The sequence below is a fragment of the Eubalaena glacialis genome, chromosome 14 (genome assembly GCF_028564815.1).
Source record: "Eubalaena glacialis isolate mEubGla1 chromosome 14, mEubGla1.1.hap2.+ XY, whole genome shotgun sequence".
Taxonomy (NCBI): domain Eukaryota; kingdom Metazoa; phylum Chordata; class Mammalia; order Artiodactyla; family Balaenidae; genus Eubalaena; species Eubalaena glacialis.
The window spans coordinates 12,816,891-12,825,003 of NC_083729.1; the positions used below are offsets into that span (position 1 = coordinate 12,816,891).

General features: G+C 30.7%; 1 non-coding gene across 1 annotated transcript; it reads left to right on the plus strand.

Annotated features, from left to right (window-relative positions):
* The first annotated feature begins 772 nt into the window (after positions 1-772).
* On the plus strand, positions 773-879 carry LOC133074856 (U6 spliceosomal RNA). The gene has a single exon (XR_009697262.1). It is a non-coding gene; the product is annotated as a U6 spliceosomal RNA (small nuclear RNA).
* The last annotated feature ends 7,234 nt before the right edge of the window (positions 880-8,113 follow it).

Below are 8,113 nucleotides of genomic sequence, written 5' to 3' on the forward strand. Positions count from 1 at the left end.
ATTATTGCCAAAAATATTTAACTTGTATCCTAAACCTTTAGGAATAACATCTGGTTTATAGGAAATATAGGGATAGAAGAATAAGCTAACCACCATAAGGAAACAATCAGGTAAATCCAGAAAATGGGATATTCAATTAAAAATTATTCACTAAACACCTAAAAAAAGGGGAAAAAATTAAAAACTGATTAGATATAAGTAGAAAATCAATCATTAGATATATGTATGTTATATACACCCATAAGAACAATAAATAAGTTTAAATGAACTGAATCCAATTGAAAGACATAAATTATTAGACCCTAAAACATGAAATGGAAATGTTGAAATAGCCAGATTTAAAAGGATGTAATGTAAAAGTTGATGTAGCTACATTAATATCAAACAAAATATACCATATAGTAAAAAGTATTAATAGAATTAAAAAGAGGTTACTTCAGAATGATAAAATTCAGTTCACTAGGAGGATAAAACAATTCTAGATTTTTATGCATAAAATATAATAGTCTCAAAATACATAAAGCAAAAATTGACAGTACTATAAAAGGAAATTATCTGGGGTATATATGACAAAATCCTCTCTTACTCTGGAATAATGAGCAGGAAAAAACTGACTATAGTAGATTTCAATATGCTTAACTAAATTGACCTAATGGACAAATAATGAATATTTTGCATTACTAATCCACCAACATTCATGAAAATTAACAATTTATAAGACCTTTAAGAAAAAATATATATATAAATTATAACATTAAAAGCATACAGTCTGGTGCTTGCTTCAGCAGTACATATACTAAAATTGGAACAATACAGAGAAGACTAGCATGGCCTCTGTGCAAGGATGACATGCAAATTCATGAAGCATTCCATATTTTTGTATATGATGTGTTGTTCAGAGGTTGTATTATTAGGAGCAATTTTTTAAATTCTTTTAAAAAATCCCTTCATGTGTTCAAAAGCACTGAGCATTTTCTATGTGTCAATCTCTGTGCAAGTATTGAGAATGAGGGAAAAATGAATAAAATGGAATGCCTTAAAGCAAAAAAAAAAACAAAAAACAAAAAACATACAGTCTGTTTTCTGCTGAATACATCATTAAACAAAAATAAATAATATAAAGGTAACTAGAAAATATGTTTTTAATTGTTTTAAGTTACAAATAATTCATGGGTTAAATAATACTAAATTATCAAGGAAATTGGAAAAAACTTTAAACTGAAATATGGTGAATATACATTATATTAAAGCTTGTGGGATGAAACTAAAGCAGTATTTTGAGGGACAATGATAGTTTTAAATGCCTAATATGAGAAAAGTGCTCATTAATGAGCTAAAAATTCATCTAAAAAAGGTAGAAAAGGAAGAGCAAATTAAAATGAATAAAATAAAATAAAAATAGTTTGAAGAAACAAAAATATTTATCTGAAAAGACTAATAAGTTAAGAAATTCTTAATAAGACAGATGAGGAAACAAAGAAAGAGGAGGTACAAAGATAGTATTATAAAAAAGAGACAAAATTAAGATTCAGAAAATATATTTAAAAGATAATGAGGAAACTCTAAACAACTTTATAGCCAAAAATTTGAAAATGCAATTGAACTGCATAGACTCTCAAGTGAACAAAAAATAACACCTCAAAATAGTCACAAAAAGAAATACAGAAAAATAGATGGATCTATAAACAACAAAGGAATTAATTTACTATAAAATTTCAAACAGTTATGCAAGAAAAGGCAAACAGGTATAGATGTCTTTATGGATAAATTCCATAAATTTTATAGAAGCAGACATTAACTATCTTATGCAATTCCTTTCACAGAATAAAAAAGCAAACAGCATCAAGATACACCTCAATTCAATTAGGAGGGTAGGAGGTATATTGATGATGTTCCCTCCCACTCACCCAGGGGATGTACATGTTAATCCTAATTTCTAGTTATAAACTGGGACTTTAGTATTTAGAGAGATTCCATGGTGATAGGAGACACTGACAGCACAAGAACTCTTCCTTTCACCCTTGATATCTCATCATTCCTCCCATATGTAACTCCTATATATAGCCCCTAGCTCTGTGCTACTTACTGTCCACCACAATATTTTTGTCTTTAGGTCACTGATTTCTCATTTGGTTTCAAAACACAGTGATAAATACAGAGGAGTATTCTGTCAAATAACTAATCTTGGCATGTGAAGTCCCTGGTCCCAGTTTGAAACACCGGCTTGAAGGATAAGTTAAGAATCCTTAGAGAAAATCCTGAAATGAATGTATGTTGCAGAAAGAGCTAAGAAACATAATACAAACAATTAGGAACAGACTATACACTCTATTTGGAAACTTTTTTCACCTAAATTATAATTTGAAGAAATGTTCATGTTACTAAGCTAGGTCTATTTCATGATGTATGAGCATAATGTTGACAACCATTTCATATTGTGAAATGTTAACATTGTGTCTGTACACATGATGTGTCAGTGCATGCATGTGTATGTGATTCCTTTATTATGCCCTTTCATGGGATTCTACACTTTTCTTTCAAGGAACCCACCGTGGTTTGTAATTATGTACTCTGGCTATCTGGCTTCTTATTCAATGTCAGTCTGCCCAAGGAAAGCAGTGTCGATGAGACAAGGAATTGTATTTGTTTTGTTCACTATTCTATAACCAACTCTTAGAACAGTGCCTAATACAAGGAGATTATTTGAGTATTTTTAAAGTAAATTTCTAAAAATGTAAACGATAGGTTAAAATATATTATGAGCACTTAAATTGTTAGTATAAAATTGCCTTCTAATAGGTTTATGCCAAGTTGAAGTTTAATAATATAGGATGAGTAAGCGATGTTTTATTTTTTATGTGATCTTTCTGTTCATGTACTTTGCTGATATTTCCATTGAGCTATTTTCCTTTTTGTACTGCTTCATAACAGCTCTTTATATAATATAGATATTAATCTTTAGTTTATCATATATATTTGCAATCATTTTCTATTTTTTCCTTTCCACTCTGAAACTTGGCTTTTAACTATATTTATGGTAAATATTCTTGTAAAGATCTTTAAATTCTAATGTAGTCAAATCTTTTTCCCCTCATGATTTTGAATTTTATATATATTTTAGGAAGCCTTTCTCTACATAAGATTACAAAAGAATACATTTTCTTCTAAATTGTTTGTTTTTTTCATATTTAGTTTTTGAACAATATTTATGTAAGAGATTAACATTTCTTCCACTAATTTTAAATGTGAATTTTTCCTGTAAATTACTAACATGTCATATTTACATGGGTCTGTTTCTGAACTATTTATTATGTTCTAGTGATCAAAATACTATTAATAGCATAAATTTATACAGCATTGTACTATCTAGTGAGATAGATGACCTACTGTTCTTCATGTTCAAAATTTCTTGGATATTCTTAGACTTTTTTTATGTAAATTCAAAGTCAAATTATTAATTTCCAAAAATATCCCTTTGAAAGGACATTGAATTTAGAATTTCATTTGGAAAGAATTGACATCTTTACAATATTTTCCAATGAAGAAAATGGAAACGAGAGCCAAATTAATTTAGTTAGATCTTATTTTATTTACTTCAATGACATTTTGTATTTTTCTCCTTATAGGATCTAAACTTTCCTGATTATCTGTATTCCTAAATGTTTTTGAGATTTTTACTTCTATTACAATCCAGATCTTTTATTTTCTCATTACATTTTGTAAATTGATTATTCACACCCTTGGTATGTAAGACAGCTACTGATATTTTTAGGTTGATCTTGCATCCAATCTCTTCATTCTATAAAAGTTTTAATGGCTTAAGCAGATGAATCCATAATTTAATTTGGATCTAAACAGTTCATAATTTTTATGTTAGTGTAAATGGTATTCTTCTTTTACTTTATTTTTCTTTTACTCTTATTTCTTCCTTGCACTTTTAATGTTTGTTTCTATTTTCCTTTCCCTTCTCTGTTTGAATGTTTTGAATATTTCTGTTAACTGGATAAATACATTTAAGTATGTAAATTTCTTCTGAGTACTGCCTTGGCCACAGCTTGAATTCTATTTGTTAAGAAACCCTAATAAAAACATTTAACAAAGCATTAGGCTGATAATTTAAATGACAACATAAACAAATCCGTTCATTTTCTGATTGCTCAGTTCAGCAGCTATTTCCAGTTACCTGCATTTCTGCTGTGTATCAGGTGCAGACGTTAACATTAAAAAAAAATAAGGGCTATTATAATAATAGGTCATTACCCACAGGGATCTCATATTACTAGTTATCCTAGACCTTATATTTGACCCCATACTTCAATGCTGCAGGTTTAGATCTCAGATTTGACACCAGACTAACTTTCCCCACATTTCCTACTCAGACTTGGAGCTTCCATTTGAGCAGCATATGGTCTGGGTGGAGTCCCTGAACATGCTTTGGCTTCTTTCTCAGCATCTTGTCCGTGATATCTTGACATTAGATCCTTGGCCCGATTCTAAAATTTTCTGTGCTACTCCTGTCTTCACTACAATTGCATTTAGTTATATCCTTGTGATTTAAACATAGAAAACATGTTTAAGATGCAAAAACAAACAAGCAAAAAACCCCCACTGATTTCAAAGTTATCACCATGTTTAACTAAACTTTGCTAAGAGATAAACCTCAAGGTCTGCCAGAGGTTGTTTCTATACATACCTTCTCATGCACAAAGTTATGTAGCTTGCACAACTGAATCTAGCTCATTAAACCCCTCATTCATGTCATAACTCCTTCCTGTATAACAGACGGGAATTGTAGTCCTGAAGTTCTACTATATTTTTATTCAGTCTCTCTAGTCTCTCCCCCAGGTTTGTACTGTAAAAATATAATTCCCACTCTATAATCTAACTTATTTACCTATTTTACATTCTACTTTACTACTACTTTACTTGTACTTACTTCTTCTTTTAAGTTTTTAAAAATTATTAAAATATTCCTTTAGTAGTAAATATTATTTGAAAACATATTTGTGATGTCTGCATAATATTCCATTATATTATTGCACTCTTATTGAAGAACTGTTGTATTGTTTAGTATATCCTTTTAAATTTCCACGTAGGTTCATTTTTTTATGGATCTCTGATTAATACTCTGGGATATGTTACCTGAGGTGAAGACTATAGGCAAAACAATATGGATATTTTAAGACTCAATCCATATTACTACATGCTATCATTAAAAGTTTACACCATTTTCATCAACAACAATTAAATACATTATTTCCCTCATTATACTTTTAAAATCATTGACCTCTTTTTTATTTTTCTTCTGTTTAATGATTTAAAATAGTATAATTTTATTTAAATTTGCAACAGTAATGACTAATAATTTTGTTTTTGTTTGTGCTTATTATCAACTTGTATTTCACCTTTTAGAAATTTTTCTTTACATACTTTTTTTAGTTTTAGTGCTTTTCTTATTGGTTAATAAGAATGTTTCACAAGGAAAAGGTATCAACTCATCTTACATGTGATACAAATATTATTAATATATTAAAGTTTTAAATTTTAATGTAATCAAATATATCAGCCTTTGCCCTCATGATTTTCCTTCTTGTTTATATCCTTATAAAGTTCATGTTCTTTGCAAGATTAATTAACTACATATACAATATATATTTTACAGCTTATAATTTCACTTTTCTTAAACACTTTACACATTTAAAATTTATTTTTGGTGAATTATAGTTTGACAGTTTGTAGAGAATTTTTCCCCTAAATCCAATTATTTTAACATAATTTATTGAATATTTTTCATAATACCCATAGGTTTGTGATTTCATAAATAACTTAATGAATCAAAATGGGTCACCTAGAAAAAGTTTTTAGTGTACACTTTGTCATTTTTCCAAATATATACCTGAAGAATGGGTAATTATATATTTTTATAGATTCCTACCAGTATATTTGCTATTGTTTTCCAAAGTTCAATATTCCACAAAATGAGAAACACATACTTCCCAAAGTCTTTTTTTCCTGCATTCAGAATTCAAAAACTAAGAGAAATTTATAGGATGTGCCTTTTGCTTTCTAATTCTCTAAAAGTACCTCCAGAAATGAGAATTTAAATGAGTAGGGGTTGAATTCTCAGTTCTCGATTCCCAACTTAAGAGTCTTGTATTTAATACATTTTGAATACATAATGCCAAAAATAGAATCATTCTAGCCATGACGGATTTATAAATTCAGCTTTTCTATAACTTGAATCATATCATGGAGATAAATAGTTGCAGATTTTTGCCTCTATGTAGTAGAGACTAAAAACAATGAACCAATCATATTTCTCATGTCAACTTCCACAAACCCTTTCCCATGCCACCTTCAGCACAGCAGCACACTGTCTTAGAAGGTCAAGACTCTGATACAACCTGAAGTAAGTGATTAAGCCTCCACCTCAGCCTCACTAGCACCAGTAGACCAAAAGAAAAAAACACCTCATTTATTGATCTGAATAAATGTAGTTGTTTTAAGGTACATATTTTAAGTAAATTTTCCAAATGTGGAATACCAAGGTACATGCAATTAACTGTAAAAGATCATGTGAACATGAAAGGGAAGAACTAAGCTTCAACCTGCTCTTTTTGGGTTAAGTTCTTTGCTTTTCCTCTAAGTTGTCTTAAGAGGACATATTTGGATAGACTTCAATGTAAAAAATCTGGATGAGTTTGGGTTATTTAAAAGTGTCCTTTGCCATCTAAATGATTATTTCATAGTCTATAGAAAGGATGGCCTTAAATCCGATTGCGTTCTACCATCAGTTTTGCAGGTCTCTCTTGAACTTTCATAACATGTTAAGGCATATGCCCATGTATGTTTCTAAGCTTCAAAGTTATTACATAAAGGATCCTGCAAATTGAGTTTACATTACGTGACTATAAAGGAAAAGCTAAACTCATTAGGATGTCAATTACATAGTCTGATATTGGCATCCTGGAGATTTCTGGATGCTGGAGGGAAGTCTGACCTTTTTTAATGGTTCACATTCCATTCTCTGTCCTTCCATCATTGTCAATATCTTATGATATCCGAACGCACAAAGCCATGGTTTTTTTGTAGACTGATGAGTAGTTTAGTTGGTTGCCAAGTTCCATGGACTGACATCATGCCAGGAGAAACACAAGCACTCTAGGTCTTTGTAATTGCAGGCGTGCTCAAGGGAGAGAGTGGTGGTCGTTGGCTAGTCCTGATCCTAGCACATATTAAAAGCAGGAGAAGGAATACTGGTGAAGTTGGCCAGGATCAAGTTTCACATATGTGGAATGAGGTTATATTTCTGGATTTTCTTCCTATACATCTCCTCGCTGCTTTTATCCTGAACCATAAATCCAGACTCTGACCTGATAACTTGACCTCAACTCTAGATTATGCTTTTTGCTGCTAGTGGGGTTCAAATTTATCTGGACTGACCCTGAACCCTGACAGACTGAACTCCTTACCTACAAACCAATACAGTATCTTTATAATGATCATAAAAGTCAATCAGAATGCTATTTGTCGCCAACAGAATCTCTTATGAACAATAAAATAGCACAAAGATTGATTTGATCAATACTTTAAGTTAGGATGAGCTTCCAGAGAGCTATACATTGCCTTTGGTCTTCTCATTTTTGTTAATCTTAAGGAAGATAAATCATATTCATTAAATTTGCTCTTCTAAACTGGATGGCGTTATAAACTAGGGAGAAATGACCAAAAGAGGGAAATTGGAAATGGCTGGGTAGCAGTTGTAATCAGAACACACAGGATCCATATCAGAAGGGGAAAATCAACCTCCTAGAAGAAAGTTTTTCTGTTTATTTGGCTACACTTCAAAGAGAAGTAATGCAAGTAGAGAAGACTCAGCAACTGATGCTGATTAATCTACAATTTGCAGAGACAGACTACAAAAGTGGGAAGCCACAACCTGGAAGGGAAAGACTAAACTGACTCCATTAAAGTTCATACTATCAGGCTTGATCCTTTGCTTTCCAAATCTTTAATACTTAGAAAATAGGGAAGCTTATATGTGAACAATTCAAGCAATTCAAACAATTCAATTCAATGTCTTAGATACCCATTCCTTACTCAAGGTCACTAA